Consider the following 26,174-nt stretch of genomic DNA (forward strand, 5'->3'; position numbering starts at 1 on the left):
GGGAAGAAACGCCGCAAACGACAACAAAAGGCGCCGACACACGACGCACCTGCAGATATCTTTGGTACGCCGTGAAGGTCACACATCCGCTGCGCGCGCTCCGTCATGACGTCAACGAAAGGAAAAATACAGACGCCGATCTGTCTAACGAGTGACGTGATGATATTCGAACCCCCTTCCATTCAATACGGCGTGGAAGATACTTCGTACCAACTTTTTTATCCGGTCAACGGAGTAAATAATTCCGTGATCGAGTTTTGTATTCAGAAATTTGCAAAGGGCACACTTGGATCTCTACGGCAGTTTCGTGTCTTTGACCGTGCGCATTGTTCGCGACGACGGGGAAGAAATGGACGAGAAAGATGTCGTTTTCCCATAAACCACCTGTTGAGCGGCATGTTTAAGACGGTCACCGTTTATGCGAACAACAAACTCGTCAGTTCCAACGAGTTGTACGCCTACAGGAGTATTTTGGACGTCGTGCTTCATTCCACGCCCGCGGCTCAAGAAACAGTGCACGCGGCTGGACTTTATGTCGAGGACGACGAACATTTAAAGGACGATTACGACGTCTCGTCTCGCGGTCCGAAACAACGTTACGAAGCGACGAAGGGTGGAAAATACTTTAACCTGGTCGGACAGATCAATACCGACCTGTTTCAACAGCCGCGCCTGATGGTACCTGCCGTCGAAATTCGCGTCGTTTTCCTGTTAAACAACGACGAATTTAAACTCGTATCGGTCCCCAAAGACAAGAAAACGTACAATTACGAGGTGGACATTAAAGAAATGACGTTACACTTGAAAAAGGTGACGCTGGCACCTTCCCTGTTTTTCGAATACGAGCGGCGGCTTCAGACCACGCCGGCCATCTACGTGTTACGCGGATTGGAAACCAAGGTGCGGAGCTTGAGTGCCGGGAGCTTGGACGCTCACTTTGAAAACGTTTACCCCGAAAGGGTACCTTCCAAATTATGCGTCGCCCTGCTCGCCACGTCCGACTTTCTCGGCGACATCCAATCGAACCCCTACAAATTCCGTCATTACGACCTGTCTCATTCGATGCTCTCCGTGGACGGCCAGCAAGTGCGAGCCGAGTACGACTTTCAGAACGACCTCGTCAAAATTCCCTACTTTAACTTCTTGCAAGAACTGGGAGAGAAACATTTCAAGTATAGCTACGAGCGATTTAAAACGAACGGGTTCCTCTCTACTTTAACTTGGACGTGGACAAGTGTTCTTCTCCTTCGCATTTGAACGAGTGGCAAAAGGAAACGTTCGCCTGCAATTACGCTTCGCTAAAGCCCTTCCACACGCGGTCACCGTCCTCTTGATTTCCGAGTGTCCCAAGCTCATGTACGTCGACAAGGACCGTACGGTCACCTTCCCATAAAAAAAAGATGTACGAGAGCGACATCTTGGAACTCGTGTCCCTGAACCCCCTCGCTTCCTCCATGCTGAGAGGCATTTGCGCTTCAGACGAAGCCTTCGTTTTACGCAAGCCCGGTTATTTAATCATCAATACGGAAGAGCGAAGAAGGCGCGGGCAGCACTGGGTGCTCTACCTGAAAAACTACGACGGGTCTACCGTGTTTTTCGACAGCTACGGACTTCCCTCCATCGAAGCAAACCTTCGAAAGACTATACCTGTAGTGGACGAGTATAACGACAAGTGTATTCAATCGCCTTTTTCGCCTTACTGCGGGCTTTTTTGTATCTACGTAGCCACGCGCATGTCGAAACGCTACAGCTTGAAAAGTTGTGTATCCATGTTTTCCTGTAACCTCGAAGAGAATGACGAAACAATAAAACGTCTCCTCGTGAGCGAACTCGTTTCGTAAAAAATAGACTATTTATTTTTTCACGACATACACAAGACCCTTGCGAGACGATCTTCCAACGTGCTGACCCGACGCTCACCGCCGTCGTCGTCGCCGGTCTGCACCGTGACGTCGAGGGATGTGTGGAGAAGCCAGTAGCGACGGACGATAGGTCTGTTGAAACCCGCGTTGATGAGACACGGGTCAACTGTCTCTCCTCGTCTATACTTTTCCAACAGCTCGAGCTTGTAATCTACGAAACGCTTCATTTTCTTTGCAATCTTCCCACTGACGGTGAACAGATGTAGGGGTATCGTCTTGAGAATCGAGCGAAAGTCTCCCTCGCAGCTATCGCCGTGAATATAATCGCGTAATCGCAGCAAGTCCCGATACATTCGCGTTTGCACAAAGGTGGCAAACCTCTGCTCGGGCGTCATCATGACTGAGACGGAATGAGAGTAGACAACCTTTTTTATTTCTCGTTACACAAAAATTAGGCTCCAGCTTTGGTTTCGTAGCCGGGAAGGCAGCCCAAATACGGACGAAGGCTCGAGTCTAACCAATGCCTGGGGTTTCTCGACCAGAGTCCACCGCAGCGACAGGTAGTCAGTTGATCGCCGATTCGCAAAAAGAAGGTCTTTGGAGGAGGCTTGAAGGTTAGGACCAGGGGTAGATCTCCCGTCAGTAGCCATTCGTAATCTGCAACGAAAGGAGTGTGAGAAACGCGTGTTTTTATATCTCAAACACACACACGTACAATCTTCTTCAGTCACAGAGTGACACTGATGGTCCATCTTCTCCATCTTCCTTCAATAGTCGAAGTCCTTCGCAACGTACGTCGAACGGTACCGTCCGACAGCCGAGAAACGGGCGAATCAATCGGTCCGTCCAATGCTTTTGCTCTGAAAAAAAAATGTGAACGATTATAGAACGTATTAAAAAAAAAAATAACGAGGAAGCGTACCTTTGGACCACAATCCACCGCAATTGGTGCAGAAGAAGCGGGCCCTGCCAATCTCCCGAAATATGTGAGGCGGGAAAACACCAACTTCACGCGCAGCAAAAGTGTTGTACACTGGAAACGAAACTCTTCAAACATTTCGACGATGATGATGACGTCATGGGTATATTACTTACGAGGATCTACCAAGCTGATCATGATGGAATGACGATCGACCATTCGCTTCGACATTTATAGTAAAGCTTTGCCTCTCACTCTCTATGACGTCATTGAACGTGTTTAAACATGTTAAGACGTGTTTGAACATGTTTGGACATGGGCGACGAAGTCGTCCCTGGACACACTCGTTCCTCTCTCACCCTCTCTATGACGTCACTGAACGTGTCTGAACATGTTTGGACGTGTTTGGATGTGTTTAGACACAGGCGACGAAGTCGTCCCTGGACACACTCGTTCCTCTCTCTCTTTATGACGTCATTGAACGTGTCTGAACATGTTTGGACGTGTTTGAACATGTTGTGACGTGTGTAGACACGAACCCCCGCAATACGAAAAACGTCACGCAGTACGAATTAGATTGGTGGTTAGTGTGTCGCGCCCAGTGTAGAAGGATCCTGGGTTCGAATCCCACTCTGGGACGGTTACACAGGATGTGACAGCGGGTCGTCTCTCTCTCTCTCTCTCTCCGTCTTTGTAGTCCTTGGACGTGTCTGGTCTCGAACCCCCTGTGTCTCCCCTCCTCCTCCTCCTCCTCGCACGATATTGGAGGAACAAAGGGCGGCATCTTGTCACAGAAGCAAAGTGGCGGATTTACGTAATCGATGGATATGACGTGAATGGGGTTAGTGCGAGCGTGAGAACCCTGTACTATAAGATGGTCATCCCCTGTACCCCCCTTGTCCACTATTCTGGAATCAAGAGTCCCGAGAAAATGCTGCATACGTTCCAGACGATTTTGGACCTTCTGGTCCACATTCGTCCGCCGTTTGGTAAGTTTTTCTCTATCTCTTCTTGTTTAGAAATAGTTACTTTCTAATACCTAACGTTCCTCTGTAGGTTTCACTGTGACACACATTGTGCAGCTATTTTTCCAGCTGATCCCCGGTGCGGGGGGAGATGTGCCCCGCTTGGATATGGAGACGTTTTTGCAAGCGTTCGCCATCGTAGACGAAGAAGACATTGAGACGGCCACCACAGAAGTGCTCATGGCGTGCTACGGCAGGGAGTGGCGAGAAATCGCTGTGCAGCGGGGACTAGAGGGGGAGCTCTTTTTCAGAGTGCCCCGAAGCTTAGAGGAGCATACTTTACCGCTAGAAGGTACTGCTCCTTTAAGCTTCGGGGAAGCGGAGCATCTCCTCTACTCCCTGGTGCACCAGTGGAACAGAGCGAGTGCAGCGGGTTGGAGAGAACTCGCTGAACGCTGGATGGCGAGTCAAATACCGTGAGTGTTTTTCGATTGTGGTTTTTGTTCGTAGAATCCTTATTCTGGTTCTTTATTACTGGATTGGATCCCTGGGTTCTTATAGAAGACCATGAAGCACCCATGTAAACACGTCAGCCAATAAACGCATATCGTCTTTCGCATCACGCGACTCTCTCTCTCTCTCTCTGCCCCAATACAATAGAAGAATAGGAAACCACAGATCCTGCGTATAAAAGCGAGCGTGGGATAGGCCGCAGTTAAAGATGATGATGTCGACGATGTCACCACCACCACCACCACCACAACGTTCGGTCTGCTTGCGCCGGAGGTAAGTGCATTTGTATGTGTTTAGATCGATGTTTGATTAATGCCTCCTTTTCTCTATTTGCTAGGTGCACACAGGAGAATTATTTCAAATTGGGGGGAGGGACTTCATGCCTAACATGAGGTCCGATTAGGCTCCGCTAATTTCAAAATTAGGGGGAGAATCGCCCGCATTATTCAAAATTGGGGAGGGACGTGAATTCATGGCAAACATGAATTCTGATTAGGCTTAATGGGGAATTGTGGGGCGTCCCCCGCCCCAGTAAAAATTGGGAATGGGTAAGGGAGTTTATGTCAAATATGAATTCTGATTAGGCGTAATTGGGAAGATTTGGGGGGTACATTTTAATCTGGCCTTATTCAAAATTGAACTCCTTCTTTCATTTTTCGTTAGATTATTCCAAAACGGGGGGAGAATTCGTGCATAACACGAATTTCATTAGAGACCATGTTGATTATACAAAATTAAGGAGTTCTTAAAGGGAGAATTATTTCAAATTGGGGTTAAATTAAAACCTTCTTTCATTTTTCGTTTGGTTGACATCGTCGACATCCTATATGATATTGCAATGGCGTGGTGTCCAAAGTACAGACGCCATCAGCGCAATGAGAGGAGGAGGAGACGGTCTGGTTCTACGACGGTTGATCAAAAACCCACGAGGGGCGTCCGTCCGTCCGTCCGTCCGTCCGTTGGTTGAAGTAACCAAGTAACCTCAGTGTTAGCTGCGTAGTGTTGGGGTTAGGCCTAAGCGATCGCCCCCGTTAGCCTCTTTCCTCGTATGTTTGCCGTGTTTAGCGGTGACCGCGCTCGTGTTAAGCCTTTTCTCGCATGTTTAGCGATGTGTGGTTCCTGCCTTGTGTTAGCTGCGTAGTGTTGTGGTTAGGCCTAAGCGATCGTCCCCGTAAGCCTATTTCCCCGATGTGTACTGTTTTCTGTTTAGCAGTAGCGGTTAGACCTTTTCTCTCGCATGCCTAGACTTGCTTAGCAGTGCTGTCATTTTTACCTGCCGCTAGTATCTTGTTCTCTGTCTTTCTCGTCTAGAGCTATGATGGTGGCGCCATCTGGTGTGATGCCTTGCAACTAAGTGGCCACCTGTCGTCGATCTCTGCAACTGCTGGGTGCAAACTACCAACATGGCGGACGCTGGTCACTCGGGAGTTGCGGAGCGGCTTCTTCGCCGCGGCATCGTTGATTTTCGAATAAATTGTTTCTCTCCACTCTATTTCTATCTTTTTATTTTATTTTCTGCCTATTTTTTTTATTTTTTATGACCACGATTATCCGGAAACGCACAACTGGTCTGGACGCAAGATAGACGTTCCCCAATTAGTGTGATGGCTCCCTGGAGGGTGCTGGTTAATGTGGGGGGTCCCAATTAGCTCTAATTGCTAATTAATGGCGTCCAGGCCAGATGTGCGTTTCCGGATAAACGTGGTCAGTACTTACTACTGTTAACCACCAGCAAGCCCATCAAAAGGTCAATAGGAACACAAACGAGCGCTCTGCTGCAGCCTAAAAGCAAAACTGTTTGTACTTGAGGTAAATCCAAAATATCTAAGGTATAAAAGGTAGAAATCCAAATAGCTATCTAAATTACTGACTACTGTCTCTGTGGCCTCACATCAGTAATAAGACCAGTGCCGGAATTACAGTGGTGGGGGCTTTGTGGTGGGGGCCCCGGGACAAGTGCCCCGTCAGCCCTCCCCTAAATCCGGCACTGAATAAGACTATTTTATGGACCGGAAAACATGGCACTTGTGTTTGGCAAGGGCGTTTGCAGCAGTGACCAAGATTTACTTGACGAAAATGCAAGTACTAAGATATGACAGCTGTAAAAGTAATTAAATTCTCAGCTGTGCAAAGTTGTAAAAATACTGGGAGCTTTGCTCAGGTATACCGAGCTTTTGCTAAATGTCCTAAATCTTTTTATGTACAGGTATCTGTACAGTTAACCCATCTCCCGCTCCCGTGGCTTTGTTCCGATAAGTGCCGAACTAGCGGCTGAAGACGCAAACACAAGTGAGCTCGTCCAGGGGTGGGCCAAACTCACGCTAACAAACGAAGGTATGAGACACACATACAAAGAAAAAAGATGAAGATTAGAGACTTCTTATCTTTTTTTCTGCTATTGTGTTGCGCGCGTGTATGTTTTTGTCTTATAGCACGAGTGCGCACAGGAATGCAGTAGAAGAAAAATCCCGCCACCTCTGGACAAGTTCACTAGTGTTTGCGTCGTCAGCCGTTAGTTGGGCGCTTATCGGGGCAAAGCCACAGGAGCGGGAGATTAGTTAACTGTGTGGATACCTGTACATAAGAGCTGGGGGGTTCCACCGGCAGGTAGTATGTAATGTAGAAAACTATGGGTAGACAACTGTTCATCACATGGGACACAGGCAAGACTTCAGTTGCAGGGTGGTCACTGTGTCCTCAGCATCTTGTCCTGTGCTGCCCTGCTGAAACTGCTTTCTGGTCCTGACGTGCATGTTCAGACATGACCTCCCTTGTTGCTCCTGGGGAATACAATTAGGAGCTCTTGTTTGGAGTGAATCTGAGTGAAATGGCCAGGATCCTTAGCGAAGCCTCATCGGCTAATCCCCTTCGGAATCTGCTTCTCCCCGATCTGAAAGACAACAGTCGACTGAACAATGCAGAGAACACAGTTCCTGTGTTAGTCAATCTGGGACCGAGAAGCTTAAGGGTATAGCACAGTTAACCGTGAAGTTAGTTTCCCAAAATTCCCTTAGAACTATTCGATGAACGCAACGAACTACACATGAAATTTACATCCTACTGCCACATTAGAGAGAGTCACAAAAGCCCAGCTTTGTGTGAAGTAACCAAGTAAGGGATGCGTGCAAAATGCCAGGTAACATAAGGTTCTATTTATTTGCTATATCATATACTAGAGGCCCTCTGACCCTAGCAGGAGTTAAAGCAAAGCAAGGAATATCAAGACAAAATGCTGTCCAACTCTCTCTCAGATTTTCAGATTTCAGAACGACGCATTAGAGAATTCCAATCCAGCTCAGTACGGGGAAAATAGTTTGCCGATGTGACCATTATGAGTCGACACCTGATAATTACTAAACCATGCCTCGTTAAACCCTAAAATTTCATACTCACCTAGCTAGCTGCTGTGCAGTGCGCATCGTTCTTTTCTCACGAATTGTGTCAGAGAAGTTCCTTGGTTGATGACAACAAAGGCACAGGCTCACACACATTAAGTAAAAGTCGCGGCCTGCACTGCAACTTGAGTCGTCCTCTTCGAGCAGGTATACTGCTTGCCCGCGTGTTACTGCTCGCCCCGGTTCCCCCAACGTATTCGTCGTCTTCAACGCTGAAACACCAGGACGAGAGATTATTTTTATTGCAGCCCCCACACTGGTGTCGATAAGACACGAAATTCATATAAGCTTACCGAAATTTGGTCCTCAACCGCAGGTTCTTCTTCTATGCAACACACAACGAGGACACCTTTCGATGCCATCTTGATTGTCTCGATTCTGCGAGAAGACTCGCTCCTACTCTAGGATCTGCTATAGCCCATTCAGGGAAAATATCCCACTGCTGCTTCGCAATCCACCTCATACAACAGATTTTGAGAAAGCGGACGCGTGCGAAGAAAACGGTTATCTTACGTGCAAACGCCGAGCTCACAAAAACAAAGATGGCGCCGGACTAGACTGATTCAGCCATGCAGATGCAGCCGTTCGATCGGCTCGGGTTTCGTATCTAGCCAAAATAATTGTTAAAAATATTTATGCTTTCGGTTCCGATAAAGTTATTTGAAGTACTTTTTTGTTTATAATTCATGTTAGAAAACTATTTTTGATTTTATTATCGCAGTTCACATACTGCAAATATGGACACCATTGCAGCACATTGTACTGCGTTACAATTGGTTACAATGCACAACAAGAAGAGCGTTCCTTTCCCCCTTTTCATCCTGCAAGCAGTGTACATGGACATCGACTTTCAAATTTTGACTGTGTCAATGAATTAAGACCTGTTCAAATGCCCATAGAAGGACGTCCCACGGATCACGAAATTTCTACATCCATTTAGGGACGTCCGTGGGCTAACGAAAATCCGTTGTCCGTGGGCTGAGCTCCGAAGGACGTCCTGCGGGTATCCCGCCTCGGACACGGACGTAAGGATCAATCTCGGATATCCGAGGGACAATATGTTCCGTCTGGGTAAGTACGGTTTCAGATCGAATGACACTGCGAACGCAGTGTGTCGGCTGAGTACTGTCGTCTATGTAAAATGCTGTCCATCGTATTTGGCTTCTTTTAAGTGTATCATGCGCGCGCTGTGCACGTGAAAAAAGCGATTTTGGGAAGAGATAGTGGCAGGACTACAACGCTTCATCAGCGTGGACGCTACTTGCAAGCGTTCATCCACTTCATCTTTCTCTCGCTAAACGGAGCACCTGGCCACTAAAAACGTCAATGCAAACAACAGCAATAAGCTATTAGCCACGCATTTCCTGATAAGAGCAGTTTTATGGGAGATATAAAACGGAAGTGTTGAACCGATTCGCGAACCGGCCCAGGGCTGCGAACCGGTTTGCAAACCGGTTCGATTTTTGGCGCGGCCGAACCGGAACTGAACTGGAACGAAATCTAAACAACGTGAACCCGAGCCCGAACCGAACCCGTATTTTTTGCGGTTCGACACCCTGATTTAAGTACGCGAGTGGAACAAATGCTGTCGCGGTAAGGCTGCGTACATGTCCTTGTGAGGATCGCGGACAGAGCCCCACGCACTCGCTGCGGTGTCTGCTCTTCCGTCAAACGCGGGGTTCCCAAGCAGACCACGTGGCCGTCCTCTACTATCAACTCGTCTATTTGTTCAAAGGTAAGTGGCCTGCCATCGTCCACCGTATAACGCAGGAATGGCGTAGACCAGTTGTGCAGCTCTATATGACGAATATGTGATTAAGCAAGCGCCCAACATTTTCCTTTAAACGTGAGCAGTCAATAATAAACACGTCAGAAACATGAGAAGTGGAGAAGGAGCATACACAGAACGGCGCATGTGTGATATTGGTGGTGGTTTGTAAAATAACTACAGTCCCGCTTATTCGTAGTGCAATCGTGTTGCGACACATTGCCCTCGTGTTGTGGATTAACTATTAATTGCTGTGAGCTAGGATAGACCAAGGCTGGCAGGTGTGTTTTCGACATGCTTCAGTACGGTTTCAGATCGATTCGCACTGCGAACGCAGTGTGTCGGCTCAGTACTCTCGTGTATGTAAAATGCTGCGAACCGGTTTGCAAACCGGTTTGATTTTTGGCGCGGCCGAACCGGACCTGAACTGGAACGAAATCCAAGCAACGCGAACCCGAGCCCGAACCGAACCCGTATTTTTTGCGGTTTGACACCCTGATTTAAGTATGCGAGAGGAACAAATGCTGTCGCGGTAAGGCTGCGTACATGTCCGGAAAACCGGGTTTTACCAACATTGCGCCACCGTTACGAAAGAAAACATTTCCTGCACAACAGCTATAACTCTACCACGCTACTCATTTTTAGCTTATGCACCCGGATAGGCTTCAAGGGACAAGTAAACAGCTGCTCAAAAGGAATTAAGCGATTAATTATTGGTAACATTTCCTCGATTATGGGGAGCTATGAACAAAGGTAAACCACAAACACAAATTGTGTTAATGTGTCCCCTGACTCATGCAAATGTTACTAACAATATTAGCCTAAACCAGCTTGCTTGCATTTTGTTTATGTGTGCTGTTATCATGCGTTGTGTTAAAGTGTTGCGTGTACAAATTTCATGATTGGAAGCTACATACTTCCTGGCGTCCCAACATGGAACTAAATAAATAAAATAAAATCGGGTATTGCACGTCCACGAAACACATTTCGTGTAACATGTACTAAAAAAGACACGAGTCTCTGGTCCGAATGCTCGCTGCAGTTCATTATGATTAGCCCTCAGGATAGCCCTGACGTCTCGAAGTCCGACACTCGCGTAAAAATTTGTGGTCAGGGACGACTCTTGACCAGCCACAACCCTGATACGTCTCGCTGTTTATTGATTATCACGAGTATTATCTTGTCTTATTTTCGACCTGAGAGATTAGCGGATGTGGCAATAGCTGTTTTTGAAGTCGCACCTACCTCCAGCGTTCAGCCTAGGACCTTCTCGCTCGTCTGTTATCACTTTGAAAATGCAGCAGCCGTCTGCGTTGTCATATATCGGTATTCGATACCTGCGTTTTGGGAGAAATAATATTGCATCAAATCCTTAATAACAGCTGACTGTAGAGTTTAGCACAAGCACTGGGCGAAGAAGAAAAACTGTTGTAGGAGTGCAGCACCTTCATCCACATCGCTATTGGTGCGAGGCACCATCTCACGAGCACGATCATTAAAGCATCAGTTGGGCTCTCGCCACTAACCGAACAGGTTGTCGTTCTTTAGAGCTCCCAACATTGGTGACCCGAACTACGAACACGTGAGTTCGGTAAACAATTCGGCCTCTTCAACCATCCCAAATTTTGCAACAGTTTCACCGGCATGGTGCTGAGCACCCCATCCTGGAAGCCTCTCAACCCAATGGCGCCCTGCGTTCACGCAACGACCGGACCATTCAACTGCGACTCGACTCCTTCGAACCGTCTCATCCACACGCCACGAACTGGTCACATTTCCAAAGACTCCGTCTGCTCGGCAAGACCACAGCTGTACTGCAGACGCCGTATTGCGAAGCACATCCCTCCGGCACACACGCGCGCCTCACAGCTTCATCAACCATCACTTCAGCCCGATGCTCACCGCACCCCGGCGCTCCTCCACTGCCGGCCGCGACACCCGAGCTTCGCACTCACCTGCCGGTCGCGGCAGTCGCGGCAGCGGACGGCACGGCACGCTTCAGCCGGCGTCTCGGCGTCTCTCAACGGCTCCCACAGCCTCAGCCTCTCCTCCTCTGGGACTCTCAGAGCTTCGGCTCCCGTGCCAGTAGCGGCACCCCAGGACCTCCACTTCCCCAGCGCCTCACTCTTTTCCTCGCTCTTCTCGGGCTACCGGATCTGATTACTCATCAGCTGTGATGCTTCGCCACCGTCTGCCGTGCCGTCATCCTGTTCAACCGTGCATGCTAACCACGGTCGCCCTCGCTGCCCTCCTCCAGTGAAGTCGCGGACATCACCTGCTTTATCGCCGCTCCGCGTCTGAGGGCGGAGTGATGTAGCGGGCGGTGGACAACGACGAAGATGGCCACGCGCTTGCAGCACTGCCTCAGTTCCACCGGCGCGGCCATGGAGATAGGCCACCACCATCGCCCCTCCGTGGCATACCATCATCGCCGGCCGGGCCCCTTTAGAGGAATACCATCGTCCTCCTCGTCCCATTAAAAGGTCTCAACGGTCCAGCACGAACTGCCATTGGCCTTGAGGGCGGTCTTGAGACGACGATGAAATCGCTCTACCATGCCGTTCGCCGCAGGATGGTGAGCGGTGGTTCGAGCGCGGTGAGAGCCGAGTATGGTGGTAAGGCGGGCGAAGAGGCCGGACTCGAACTGCCTACCGCGGTCGGTCGTTATGGCAGCCGGGACGCCAAATCGGGCGACCCACGTCTGGACGAAGGCTGCCAGTACAAGGCAGTACTGGCTGCCGAAGGCAGATGAGGCTGTGATGTCCGCAAGCGGGGCGACTTCAGGCCAGCGGGTGAATCTGTCTATGATGGTGAGCAGATAGCGAAAGCCTTGCGAGGGTGGAAGTGGCCCGACGATATCTATGTGAATATGAGCGAAGCAAGAGTCCGGTGCCGGGAACTTTGCAAGCGGAGATGACGTGTGCCGGATATTTTGGAGCGATGGCACGGCAGAGAGGATTGGACCCAGCGCTTGACGTCGCGTTGCATGTTGGGCCACTTCCACCCTCGCAAGGCATTCGTTATCTGCTCACCATGATAGACAGATTCACCCGCTGGCCTGAAGCCGCCCCGCTTGCTGACACCACAGCCTCATCTGTAGCTGCAGCCTTTGTCCAGACGTGGGTCGCCCGATTTGGCGTCCCGGCTACCATAACGACCGACCGCGGTAGGCAGTTCGAGTCCGGCCTCTTCGCCCGCCTTACCACCATACTCGGCTCTCACCGCGCTCGAACCACCGCTTACCATCCTGCGGCGAACGGCATGGTAGAGCGATTTCATCGTCGTCTCAAGACCGCCCTCAAGGCCAATGGCAGTTCGTGCTGGACCGAAGTGCTGCCTCTCGTGCTCCTGTCGCTTCGTGCGACCGTTAAGGCTACGGTCTCACGGTAGCCATCTTGAATTTACTTACGGACTTGCTACGGCAGGGCGCCACCGTCGCGGTTTCCGTGGATGACCCCGTTAGAGAGAATCGCGCGTGGGACAGCTGTCCCACGCGCGATTCTCCCGACTGGACCCTTTGACCTTGAGTCTCTTGTGTATGCCATTGTACCCGGTGTTTATACGTGTGTAGAAGGGAGGATTGTCTCGTAAAAGTCTTCTGAAACTGTCGTGCAAGACGGCGAGTTGATTTTCGTACTTTCGTGGTTTGAGTAGCACTGGGGTAGCTGCCACGCGCGTAGCGTGTGACGAAGACTGTGCAAAATATAATATATTTGAGATATATAAAAATATATATCTCAAATGCAAAATGGTCAAACAACCGTCATAAAAAATGGACGCAAATACTAAATAATTGCAGTCAGCTGTGAAGAGTCTGTTCACGTGCCGATCGGTAGCAGTTTTATCTCAATACAGCTTACAGAAACAGGGTTTCTTGAAATGAAATATGAAATTACCACTTCTGTAGAAACTAGAAGTTCAACTCACAGTACGCACACAAAATGATAAGAATCAAAGGAGTGGCATAACCGAAGTAAAATAGGGAAGTCGACAATTATATGCTATGTAACCTGTCCGTATTCCGCATAGTAGCGGCCGTGACTAGTAGGTGAAGATAACTTTTTTTTCTTTTTCTATTTGGCTGCGATTTGTGTTATCGCTTTGTGAGATGACGAGAGGTGTGATCTTTCGCCACGAAATGTGGTCATTTCACTAGTTTATTTCAGTCGTCTCCATCGCATTACACGGCGCTGATTGCCCACAGTTTGTCGTGAGACGACCGTTGTATTTGCGAGTAAACGGAGGATCCGTCTACAGATTTTAGAGTTCAATCCAAGAAATTGCATTTGCATTGCAAGGTAGTTATCGTGCGACAAAAATTCCTCGTAGCAAAATGGATGCGACAGCACTCTTCCCATTGCCTACATAATAAACATTTACCGTGGTGCACCCTCCTTCCATGCTCCGGTTCTTCGTTCAGTTCCCCCACATGTAGAAAACAAAGAAACTAGTTGGAAAGAAAAAGGAACGAGACAAAGACGCGCGTGCTCTGGAGGAACCGGAAAAAATGTTACCGGAAAAAATGTGCCCTCGAGAAACATCCACTTTTGGTACACGTGGATTTTTTGCGAAATCCCCGGTTGCGATATTGCAGGTCTTGAAGTCCTCCGGCTCAAAATAAATACTAAACTTCCTAACCACTTACTAAGGGTTTTTACTTTGAAAGCTCGACCTACTTTCACTTGCGATTTCTCGTAGGGAATACACTGCAATCAATTTCACGTTCGTTGGTACAACGTGACACGGGTTCGCATCCTGCCAGCAGGTGTGCTCTCTGAGGTTTTCCTTGGGTTTTCCGTTGGACTTTCCTGACGAATGTCGGCTCACTTAGCCCTGAAGTCAACCCAGGACGCATACTAGCTCCCTGTCACCCTCCCTCCTGCTGTCCTCTGTCCACGCCTGTACACAGCGTACAGCAATAGTTGCTTCGCAGCGCTAATACGGAAAAACATTTGCTCTGCTAATTAGCATAAATGTGAAGTGTCACAGAAAGTAGTACGACGTCCAGTTTCAACAACTCAGGAGAGAAGACGTCATTAGGAATGACCAGGAGGATGTCAAGTATATGTCTAGTGGTATCACATCTCGGGAGCCCCATGACTGTACAGGCAGCATTGTTGCAAGACACAAGGAAGTAAATTCACCAAAACTGACCCCCAGCGACTACCTAGGCAAAGAAATGCTATGTGTGAATAGTCATTTTAAAATGGAATTGAATACGAATAAATTAAGCTACTCGTTGAATAACCGTAATTGGATACATATACAACATATATTGGAATACAAACATGTACGGTACGTATATGTATGCGTAAGTATAGCGCTTACTCTTTTTTTTTCCTGAGAGAAATACGCGACGCATATGACACGCTGCTGCTATTTTCTTTTCATGTTCACTCCCAAAATCGAAAATTCGCTTTCCACACCCAAGGTCATCGAGTATAGCTTTAGAACAGGTTTGCTAGCCAATTTTAGATAGCTTTTAATTATGACACCCAAGTACTCATAACGTTGTACTCGCGCGCTTTGGCACGAAGAGGACAAGCCAGTTCGTCGCGTGACTCAGAAGAGGCACCCGAACATATGTATGTATATCCAATATCTTGTACATCCTCGAAGGAGGAGCAGCAGTCGCCAAGTAAAGATGCTCCAGAGCAGTCGTGTGTTTTGAGCATCTAGGCGAGCGAGAAGTTGTCTACACATTGAACACGCGACCATTAGGATATCCCGCGAAACATTCGTCCTGAGTGTCAGCTGGATAGACTGCTTGGAGGGGACCTTGCTCCAGCATGATAAAGTTCCGAGGGGCAGTGGGGCAGACACTCAAGCCACTCACGTAGTTGTGTTAGTGTATATCACACAAACAGATGTCGTTGACTAACAACGCAGTAGGGGTTGGTATGACATTTCAGACGCGACGAAGCTACGGCAGACGAGGACAATACGGAAAAGGGCGGTGTGGTGGCTTTCCGTCCTTTCCGTACTGTCCACGTCTGCCGTAGCTCCGTCGCGTCTAAATGCCGTTGATCACACATTTTCCGCGGCACCCTTTTTTTCTTTTCTTCTTGTCTTGATGGGAAAGTTATGCATCAACTTGTACAACTTCAGGAAGGTGAATTGCATTGTTGCATTTTTGGTGATACGATATGCCATGTAAAACAGTTGACATGGTTGCAGAAATACCATGTTTTTATTTTTATTTTACTTACTTATTTAACTGACTAACTACTGACTACCACTTTTTTGTGGCTTCATAAGAAGAACTATTAGCTGGAAAGCCGCATAAGTAAGGACGCGTACATGTTCACTTGCAAGAGTCAAGGACGTCGGCAGATGGAAGGAGCGTTATACGGAAGGTTTTCGAGATCGTGCAATGCGAAAGACAAGAATACATAACACAGAAGTAGTCCCACAGCATATGCCTAATCTAATTTTATGAATCGCCCCCCCCCCCAAAAAAAGGTAAATTTTATCACGATTTGCTGTTTCTTGTTCTCTCTCTTTCTTTTGTTTTTCTTTTTGCCATAAAAAAAGGATTTGACTGACAAAATCCCCTAGCCTACATAACGAATGTTTATGATAGTGCAGACGGTACCTGAATTCAGTCATACGCGTTACATTACGGCGCACACGTGCGTGATTCGGGGACGGTTTTTTCTTTTGTGTGTTTGCGTGTGTGGCTGGACACGTTTCCTTGTCGACAGACAGTGCTGTGCGTAGCGGCGCTACTAACAGAGCAGCTCTTTTCGCTACGTTTTCAGTAGCGGAGGAGTGCTCGCGCTAAATTTCTACCCAATAGCGGAAAAATAATTCCCGCTACAAATTTTGGTAACGTGTCCGATGCTGCTACCGCTACTTTCCGGCTACTTTAGTGGGCAAGGCAAAAGAAGTAACTCGTATTCCACGCCATTTCACTTCGACAGGGCAGTATCCGTGTCACAATCCGGCACGACCAAAGTGACTGATAAAAGAGAGAGAGGGGGGAGAGAGGATGCTGACAAGCTGGTGCATACTTGAAGGAGGAGGAACCAGAGACACGGAGGAGATTGGGACGGACACAACAATTCTCAAACCAAACGACCAAAGTGATATTTTCTAATTTCTGTACGCTCTTATTCTGCCTAGAATAAAGTTCAGAGCTGGTATCGACATTTTTCGTGCTGATAGTTCCTGCATAAAACAATATTTTATTGCTTAAGCGTTGTGTGGGCTCTACTCATCATGGTACACGTTCGTCATAAACAAAAAATAGCTTACGAGGCAGCTTGGCAGTAGCGCCAGTACATATTTCCTTCCGGTAGCGGTACCGCGCTACGTTTCAGAATGAGTAGCGGCGTTTCAGAGTATTATAGCGAATAGCGGTACTCCGCTACCTAACTGCCGACCGAAGGGACAGGACGCAGGCAAGCTGGTGCGTGACGCGGTTCCTTCCGTTCGACTAGAAACAATGAAGCAAAAAATAAAAAAATAAATAAAGGAACAACACGAAGAAGCGTGTGTTTGGGAGACGGAAGAGAACTAGCTCGTAGCCTTTTCTGTGTTCACATTCATTGCCTAGCAGTGACAATTCTTTTGTAGGAGCCTGCTTGTTGCCCCTACCAGCTTTATCTAACACGCAGGATGTCAGTGACACTTGCAGTAACCGAATATGATTCAGCATGCGCGGCGAGGTGTGCAACTGTTCAAACGTATTGCGATAATTAGGTTCATTACGATAATTATGTTGATGATACCGATTACAGTTTTATATTCCATTGAGACCATGGCTGCTTGCGCACCGAAGATAGTGCTGCACGAAATGCTACAGTCGTTCATTGTACCGCTAGATTTGGTCCACAGGCACACTACACGCACGTATTGCTCTCTAGGCACAAACATAGGGTTCTACGATTTTTAGTTCGTCCACAACAACGATTATGAGCCAAGGCCAATATGTTAGGCCGAGGACACGTTGCGAGAATGCCAGAAAGACAAACAAGGAAGCACACAAGAGACACATTTCGAATAACAGCCTTATGTGTTCCCCCACGATTTTCTTTTACAATTAGACAGGTGGTACAACAACCGAAGGAATGTGAACGGGCGCGCTTTCCCATTATTTGTCTCGGTCATCTGTCCTCCTCTGGCCGTGTGCCATGCTAACCAGATTGCAGCAGGTCAGTGGTCGGAAATCTCGTGCAAGTTGGTCAATTTCCTGCTCTTGCATAACGTATTCAAAGTGTTAGAAGACTTTTGTGGGAGAATAATCTATACGATAACTTTTCACGAGACCGCGGTACGTTGGAGAAGGTAAAAAAAAAAAGGAAGGAGACGAGAACACATGGTGAGACTAAAGGAATGTACGGGTCAAATTTCAGGTATGTTAGTACGGGCATTGTGATATTGCTATGAACATGCCCATGCTGAGTTCATCGTACTGCGGAAGCGGCCATTCACTTGACGAGGGTAAAACAACGGGATCAGGCAGTGGGGCAACTGTAGCAAACATAGAAAAAGAGGAGATGGAACACAGCCATTAGGAATTGGTAAATGCATATATTGTTTATGATAACATCCGGGTCGACCTGAACCGCATCACATCGTACGCTCTTGGATAGCCGCAAGTGAAAGCTGGCACCACTGTGGTAATCTGAAAAAGTCAAAATGCACAAAAACTTGGCAATGCTCTCATGGGCAGAAATGAAATATCGAAGTGAGATACACAGCAGAAGACAGTTCCAAACCTAGAGAACGCTGTCCATCCTCACCCTTTTACTCCTGTGCTGTACCTCAGTCTATCAAAACAAAAATCATCGGGGGAGAGTCGTAATACAGGTGCTTCTCAGTCTTGCCCCCAGAGTCAAGGCAGTGACACTAGACTAAGACCACTGATGCCTAAGACCATACAAGGGGGGCAAAGACCACAGCTTGGATTGCCTACGGGGAATAACAAATAAATAAGAGCAAGCGTACTGCACCAGTACAAAGTTACAATCACTTGGTTACAACTTACCGTTTCTTTCTCGACAGCCGCCGACGCAGCTTGCAGACTGATTTCCGACCGCAACTACGCGGTTTTCGAGGGTTCTTGCACGGCCGTGTCATTGCCGCGCGTTTCCAGTTTGTGCGAAGCGGCAGCAGCAACGATACTATGAACGTGCAGCCTACCGCAGTATCAACAGTTCAATCGGAACACTACAGTCAGCACCTATGAATGCGTCCCGCAGCACAGCGGCACAGCCAGAGCAGTAGCAGTACGCAACCAAAGGGTTCCCCTATGGTTTAGAGATCCTCGTTTCAGAGAATTGCGTTTTAGATAACAGGTCACGTTTTAGCGAGTTACGTTTTAGGGAAAAAGAGTCTCGTATTAGCGAATACCGTTTTAGAGACTCCGGGGCACGTTTTAGGGAATGCCGTTCTAGAGAAAACAGATTTCGGTTTTGGTATGCTAGCTCCGAAGAACATAAAAGATGAAAAGAGGAGGGAAGCACAGCAGAGATGAATATAGTTCTGGCTACTTGTTCGAGCGAAGACGAATTATTTTGCAGCCGTCACTGCAGCAAGCACACATTTCTTATATAGTTTTATTACACATAAGACATCGTAATAACTAACTCCCTGTGCTCCCAAAGCGTATCAAGACGGGGTAGTTTGTACAGGTTGGGCTTATGTTGTGTGCTTGTGTTTGTCTTGCTTGCTCTCCCCATCATGGTATCCTCCCCGTGAGAATACAGGGTGTGTTATTTATTTTTAGGAAACGCATCACATCACAGCGCGTTCAGTTAAGAAAGAAAGAAAATCATTAATAATAATAATAATAATAATAACAATAAATAGTAATAATAATCAAATAACAACACACGCTGTATATTGCTCACTGTGTAGAAAAACTAGCAAATAATATTTCATAAATTTAATTAACTTAAAAATTATTATTACTTAAAAATTAGTTAGGATGCAGCCATACATAAACCTCATCAACTAGCCAGACCTAAACACCATACATAAACACCGGCTTCTAAACTGAGCATACAAGAAAAGGGGAAAAAAATGAGTTGATGATTAGTGGGAAGCGAAACCTAAACCAAAACCGAGGTGGTTTCGCTAAAGCGTTATTCTCTAAAACGGTTTTCGCTGAAACGTAACCTACCGCCATTTTCTCTAAAACGCCATTATCTAAAACGAGGCTCTCTAAAACGAGGTTCGCTAAAACGAGGCTCTCTAAAATGAACGGCTCCCCAACCAACGTGACGTAACGAACACAAGTGACGCAAGCGTCACCTTTCGCAGAATACTGGAGTTGATCACACGGTAGTTACATGCTCCGCCACGATGTGGCCACCGCAAATCCTGTATAGTTTCGGTTTGGTCGGAATGGCTTGGGAACGTAATAACCTGAGCTGTGCTCTTCCAATCATGCTGAAATTTTCAGCAATTGTTTTGCGCATAATTGCCCATCCACTGCCACTTCTAGGCTGGTGTGGTGACATTAGAACACCTCGAAACAGGAAGCCAAAGAAAGGCATTTTTTCATGTTTTTCTGGAGGCGCTTCCGGATTATCGGCTTCATATATCAATAAGAGCGAGACGGTCCACCCTCCACGTATCACAGAACAACACAACGCAACAAATTGTGCGCCGCTATCTGCTCTCCCTTTTGCGCCAGTTTCGTACAAAGACCGCCCATAATCGGATATATTGGCATGTTCCAGGCCTTATGGCGCCGCAACCGCATGCCTGGCCGAAAATCGGAAGACGGTCCCCCCGGGTCAAGAATCATAGCTTCCGAATGGCACCAGTTTCACCAGCAATAGACGAAAATGAGAGCTACAGGTCTGGTACAAAGTTCCCTCTTTTTAACAGGAGAGTGAGACCACAGCCTTAAAGAAGATTTGGGCTGCACTCCGGCGGAAATGGTTTACGGCGCCACGCTCCGTATTCCCGGTGACTTTTTTCCGACTCCAGCCAATCCTCCCCTCGCTGACCTGACCTCCTACGTCGACCGCTTGCGCAACACCATGACTCAACTTCGCCCTCAACCTTCGCGGCCTCCCACACGACCCTCCTTCCAGCCCCCACTTCTTGAGTCTGCCACCCATGTATTTGTCCGGCATGATGGCACCCTCAAGCCTCTGCAACGTCCCTATGATGGACCATTCCGTGTCATCAAGCGCTCTCAGAAGCACTTCACGCTTCAGCTCGGAAACCGTCAGGACACAGTGTCCATCGACCGTTTGAAGCCGGCGTTCTTGGATGAGCCCGGAGATTCCCCTTCCTCTTTCGCGTCGGTTTCTGCCCCCATCTAAGGGGTTGTTTCCCCCGTCGAGATTCCCTGCTCACCGTCTCCCAGGCACGCCACCTCAGCAACTACCCGCTCACTTCGCCACGTCTGCTGGGCTATCCCCCTTGCCACCGCCTGCCCATGACTGTCGACCGCTTCGCTAAGGGGAGGGCCATGTAGCAGTGCAGCACCTTCATCCACATCGCTACTGGTGCGAGGCACCATCTCACGAGCACGATCAGTTGGGATTGATTGATTATTTAAAAGTTGGGCTCTCGCCACTAACCGAACAGGTTGTCGTTCTTTAGAGCTCCCAACACTGTACATGTTATAAGCGTCGGAACAAACGAAAACGCGGTGGTCGGGTGGGCTCTGGAAATACGCACGTTCATATCGCATAATCTCGGAAACTCGAACTGTGTGTGATGCTCCAATGGAGATGCTTCTCGAGTACTGGTGGCAAAATCGCTCTTAAGCTTCACTGCATAGTATCAATGGCGTCAGCCTCTCTAAGACCACTATTGGTTTTCTCAACCGCGCTCTTAATAAACGCTGAAATGACATCGTCGATGAATTGCAGGGCTCAGGTCACCAAGGTGCCAGAAACAGCACGTGAAGAGGTTAAGGTATTGCGGGCATGTGTACATCGCAGATAGTCGGTGGTGGTGGTGGTACTGCTAAAAGAGCTCGCCGACTGGTACTTACCATAACCTGTCAACAAAGCAAAACGCTGGGGTAAGGTTATGTTGTGGTCTAGGTAACAAAACCGCATGACGGTCAAATGCACAGAAAGTGTCCTCACAATAAGACTAACCTGATTTATAACAGTGTTTTCAGTATTCTATTTCTCTTCCGAATTTATTTAATGTAGAGTGTCAACGCTATACTCATGAAACGAAATTTGCCAAAACACGGGCAAGCATGCATTCAAGTCTAACGGGTGAATCACTTAGTGTTAGAAATTGAAGTATGATTCATTCAACTGTAATTCGTTGGGCTTCGATGGAGTCTGTATACCCACTCCTAACACCATAATCATTTTTGGTTTCGCACGTGCACTTGCCTCTATCCTTATATCCTGTATAGGAGATTGTCATATGATTCCTTTCGTTATTCCTTCCTGATCTTGTGGTGACGTACACTTTATCCTTGTTGCTGGAATGCAGATATGGTCAGGTACGATAATACAGCAAATACAGAGGCATAGAAAGTGAAAAGGAATGCTCACTTACTAAACACCCTGTACACTCTCGCCCATCATCGTCAAAATGCTATGGTCTGCATTTCTCTGAAGAATTCTTCTGTATGCGCTCTCACAGCGTCCTTCAGGCCTCTGGTATGTCCGCCGCACCAAAAAGTAGACGTTGGTCCTGTTCAACGTCTGAAAACACAGAGTAAGAGTACGAATGGAGAGTGAAGTTTGTTGTGCATGGTATGAAGTGCACGAAAGCTTTTCATAATGCGGGACATAAATGTTCAGATGGTGTTTAACTGTTCATAATTTAGTTGGCGTAATTCATTCCTTCATGGCACTGAGCAGCCTGAATATATTTGCAGGTCGATCGATTAAAGAAGTTGCGACGGTTCGCAGCAGGTCAGTTTGAAGAGCTCCATCAAACGATTACACAGTTCGATATTAAATTGCTCTTCAAATTTTACAGTAGAGGAGGACATATAATGGCGTATAAAATGAGGGACGCTCATCTTTGCAAACCTTTGTTGCTGTTACGAAACATCCGCACACAGTGTTTTCCACAGTGCAGCACCGATAACGCCTGAGCAGTCACAACATGTAGCTTCCAGGAAACGGCCCACCCCTCATTGTGAATCGCCATAATCACCTCGCAAATACGCACAGAAAAAAAGTGTAGCCGGCCGTGGACAATGACAAAGATGACCACACGCCTGGAGCACCTGCCTCAGTTCCACCGGCGCGGCCATAGAGATAGACCAAGGTATATTTAAACAGGTAGCGTAACTCCCATAAGCCCCTGTGTCTTCAGAATGACGCCATGATAGAGACGGTCAGCGCCATCCATCCGTTGCGCGGACTACTACGATTGTAAATAAACGACGTCAGAGACGACGTCACTAGTATGAATATTAAGTAGTGCATAATTATCCATGCACGTTTACATTGGCCCGGCCCACTTCGCTTGCCTTGTATTCCCTTTTCCGCGCCCAGTCAACAATACCAGACGAGAACACAGAAGAATAAAGCATATCGGATTTAATTAATCATATCAATTCCAAATACATACAGTTATCACATATTTTGACAACTCCAAACAGAAACGCATCGTGATGACCATAGAGAAATTAGGAAGGCTCACATAAGGCTCATTTCTCACCTTGAGCTATACGTACACCTAGTGATTAGACGTTTGCATTTATTCAATAAGTGGCCGTTATAGGTCCATTGCAACAAAACACGACATCGTTGGTGCACAGTTGGTTCCTGCTAACACTCACACCATCATGGCCGCTCGTCCCATGACGAAATCTTTTTTTCCGCGGGCCCAGCAACATGGGATCATTGGATTCATCTGTTCACTCGTGTTAATCTTGGTTTACAGCACGGAGATGTGAACGTCGCTTCCTGTTTAACCCAAAGAGTGTACGAACTCCGTATTACAATGCACGGACACACTGTACAGATACAGAGACGCACGGATAAACAGACCCAACTGTGACACATGCGCAAAGGAGCAGGATACGGAAATGTACTGGAGTGGTAGATGATCTCGTATATGTGCACGAGCGGGGCAACAGAAAGCTTTTTCTACATTGAAATTATGAATAACCTATTAGTACACACACAAGCCACGCCCATGTTGTAAAGTTTTTCTGTTTACAACCGTACCTCTACTGTCAACACCCAGGATCGCTCGCGCCTCTTGCTGGTGGCCTTGCCGATGGGTCTGACTTGGTATTTTCTCTTGTTTTCGCTACCAGTTTAGATATACCTTGGATAGACCACCATCAACGCCTCTCCGTGGCATACCATCATCGACGGTCGGGGCTCATGGAGAGGAAGACCATCGTCCTCTACATTTGGTGACCCGAACGATGAACATCAAGTTCGGAGCAATTCGGCCCTTCACCATCCAAAATTTTTGACAAAATCGACTAGCACTACCACAGCGCTCTATCCATGGAAGCCACCGCCATTACTCGGCTCATGACGACAGCATCACGACTGTCCTTCTCCTGTCGACAGACTCGCCGACCGCTCACGTACCGCCCCCCTCCACGGTACTGATTCGGACGACCATGCAACGATCCGACCGCTCACTGGTCATGCCATCCTCTAACCGACTATCGCATGACGGCTTCCAGGGACCGCCCTGCGCTGTGCACGGACCCCGGCACACTCACGACCCGCCGCTTCCTTTGTGCATCTCGACGCTCATTCGCAGCCGGCCGCGGAACCAGACCTGCCGGTTTCGGCAGTCGCGGCCGCCGACGCCACGGAACGCAATAGCCGGCGTCTCGGCAGTTTTCCCGGCAGTTCTCACGGGTACGCAGCCACAGTTCCTGGCATGGAGGAAGGAAACACAGGAGCGGCCGGGTTTCGAGCAGTTTTCTGTGGGACCCCTCTGGCGGTCGCTCCTGTCAAAACCGCCATTACTTCCTATACACCACGTGCTCTCTAAAGTCCTCTCCACGTCCTCTCTAAAGTTTCGGTTTGGCAACGCTTTGTTGCTCTCGCTGCTTTTCGTGCTTTTACGCTTTTCCAAAGTTATTTACTCTTAAAGGGACCGAAAAGTGAATATAAACCTATAGAAACTTTATGTTCAGCGAAAAGCTTGAACCTTCAAAAGTTCAAATATCAAAGAACTCTGCTGAAATCGCTGTAGTTTTTCTGTAATTGAATTATCCATAATTGCATGCCCAGGGACCTAGTAGGAAACCGAGCAGTCTGTCAACAATTGCATGACCCCGCGCCATCTGTCGAGGACGCATGTAATACGCGCACTTCCGGGCGCTTATCCGGCGAAAACGAAAATGGCAGTGGGCATTTGTGACCACCTTCTACGTCGAGAATGTCGAGCCTCTTGGACATGTGTGCGCTGGAATTCCGCATTCGAGAACTGTCGCTCACACAGAACTGTTGTTCGTGCGTTAGCGTGCTGGAAAGTGTGTTCTTCGCAGCAGAAGATTCCTCGTCCAGAGATTAATCGGAGTCACATTCATCCTCAGCAGTAGCTCACCGTGCCGTGAACATGAACTGCTTTGTGAAATTACCATGTATCAGGGAGAAGCACTTGTGTAAGCCGAAACAAGCGCTGTTTTTTCGTCGTGCAGGGGTTCATGTGTGAAATGCAAACCGACGGATACTACGGTTTTTGCTGCCGAGGGGTAGAGAATGCGTGTGAAAAGCAGACAGACGATTGCATCAGAGCTAACGAATATTTTGAAATACTGTGCCTTGACACCGAAGTACTGCAAGTGTCTTTTACATACATCCGAGAAACCGAAGAGCATGGCAACATACACGGCAGCGCCGTGTTGTCTTTACGTGCTACTTGAACGGAAAACCCTTATTTCTTCAGGAACAGCGTATTATAATTACTAGTTTGTTCCTGGAGGGCTAAGTAACCTCCAAGTCAGAAAATTCTGTCCTACGGATGTCCATCGGATATACTTTCACGGAGATACGGATATCCGCAGAATAATGAAATTCCTCCAGCGGAGATACTACGGAGATCCACTTGGCCGGGCTTCGAACTTCCTACGAACGTGCACTTTGCGGACATAACCAGGAGATACGGACAGAAACAGGAGCTCTCTGGGATGTAGCGTGTATCTCGAGCGCGTGTTACTTTTTTATTTTGCAGAAGTCAGTATACGCTTTGTAGTAAAATATAAAGCGTGTTTCCGCCATTTTTTTAAATCTGCCACCGTCGCCGGTCGTTTCACTTTCTGTTGCTCCGCTTTGCTTTCCATGAGCGAAAATCAGCACGGCGTTTAAAAAAAATAAAAAATAAAAAAGAAAAGAAAGAAAGAAGAAACAGCAACAAGAGATTGCGCCACCCAGCCGAAATGCTTTGGAAATGAAGTTGCACTCACTTCACTTGCATTCACTTCCAAACAGGGAACAGACACTCTACATTGGTGTTCTCGCGAGCTTCTACACATTCGAGAGCCCTGTTCGCCTGTGAGTCGAAATCAAGGGTGAGCTGTCTAAGTTTAATTCGATTGCGTGCACAAACAACGGCGAAATGGGAAATTGTTTGGCGTATTAAGTCGACGTAGAGGTAATGTCTCTGTTTCTTACTCATGTAGCTTGAGAAAGTGAGTTGATTCATGGAAAGCCGAATCCCTGCAGTGCTACATCGTCCCGCGTTTCAGTCTCTCTTCAAATACATGATCCGTACAGCATCCTATCACGGAGCTGATTCGGACAATCCGTGAAACGGCCGCAACAGGACCTCCTGCGGATATACGGCTACGGATATCCTCCCATAAATATCCGAGGAGAGTCCCGC

At 47.8% G+C, this 26,174-nt stretch overlaps 1 long non-coding RNA gene across 1 annotated transcript; it reads right to left on the reverse strand.

Annotated features, from left to right (window-relative positions):
* Positions 1-6,760: 6,760 nt before the first annotated feature.
* Positions 6,761-8,021, reverse strand: LOC135393395 (uncharacterized). Its single transcript, XR_010422612.1, has 3 exons — positions 7,948-8,021; positions 7,653-7,866; positions 6,761-7,149 (listed from the first exon to the last, which is right to left on the reverse strand). It is a non-coding gene; the product is annotated as an uncharacterized LOC135393395 (long non-coding RNA).
* Positions 8,022-26,174: the final 18,153 nt, after the last annotated feature.

This window comes from Ornithodoros turicata, chromosome 4 (assembly GCF_037126465.1).
Source record: "Ornithodoros turicata isolate Travis chromosome 4, ASM3712646v1, whole genome shotgun sequence".
Taxonomy (NCBI): Eukaryota; Metazoa; Arthropoda; class Arachnida; order Ixodida; family Argasidae; genus Ornithodoros; species Ornithodoros turicata.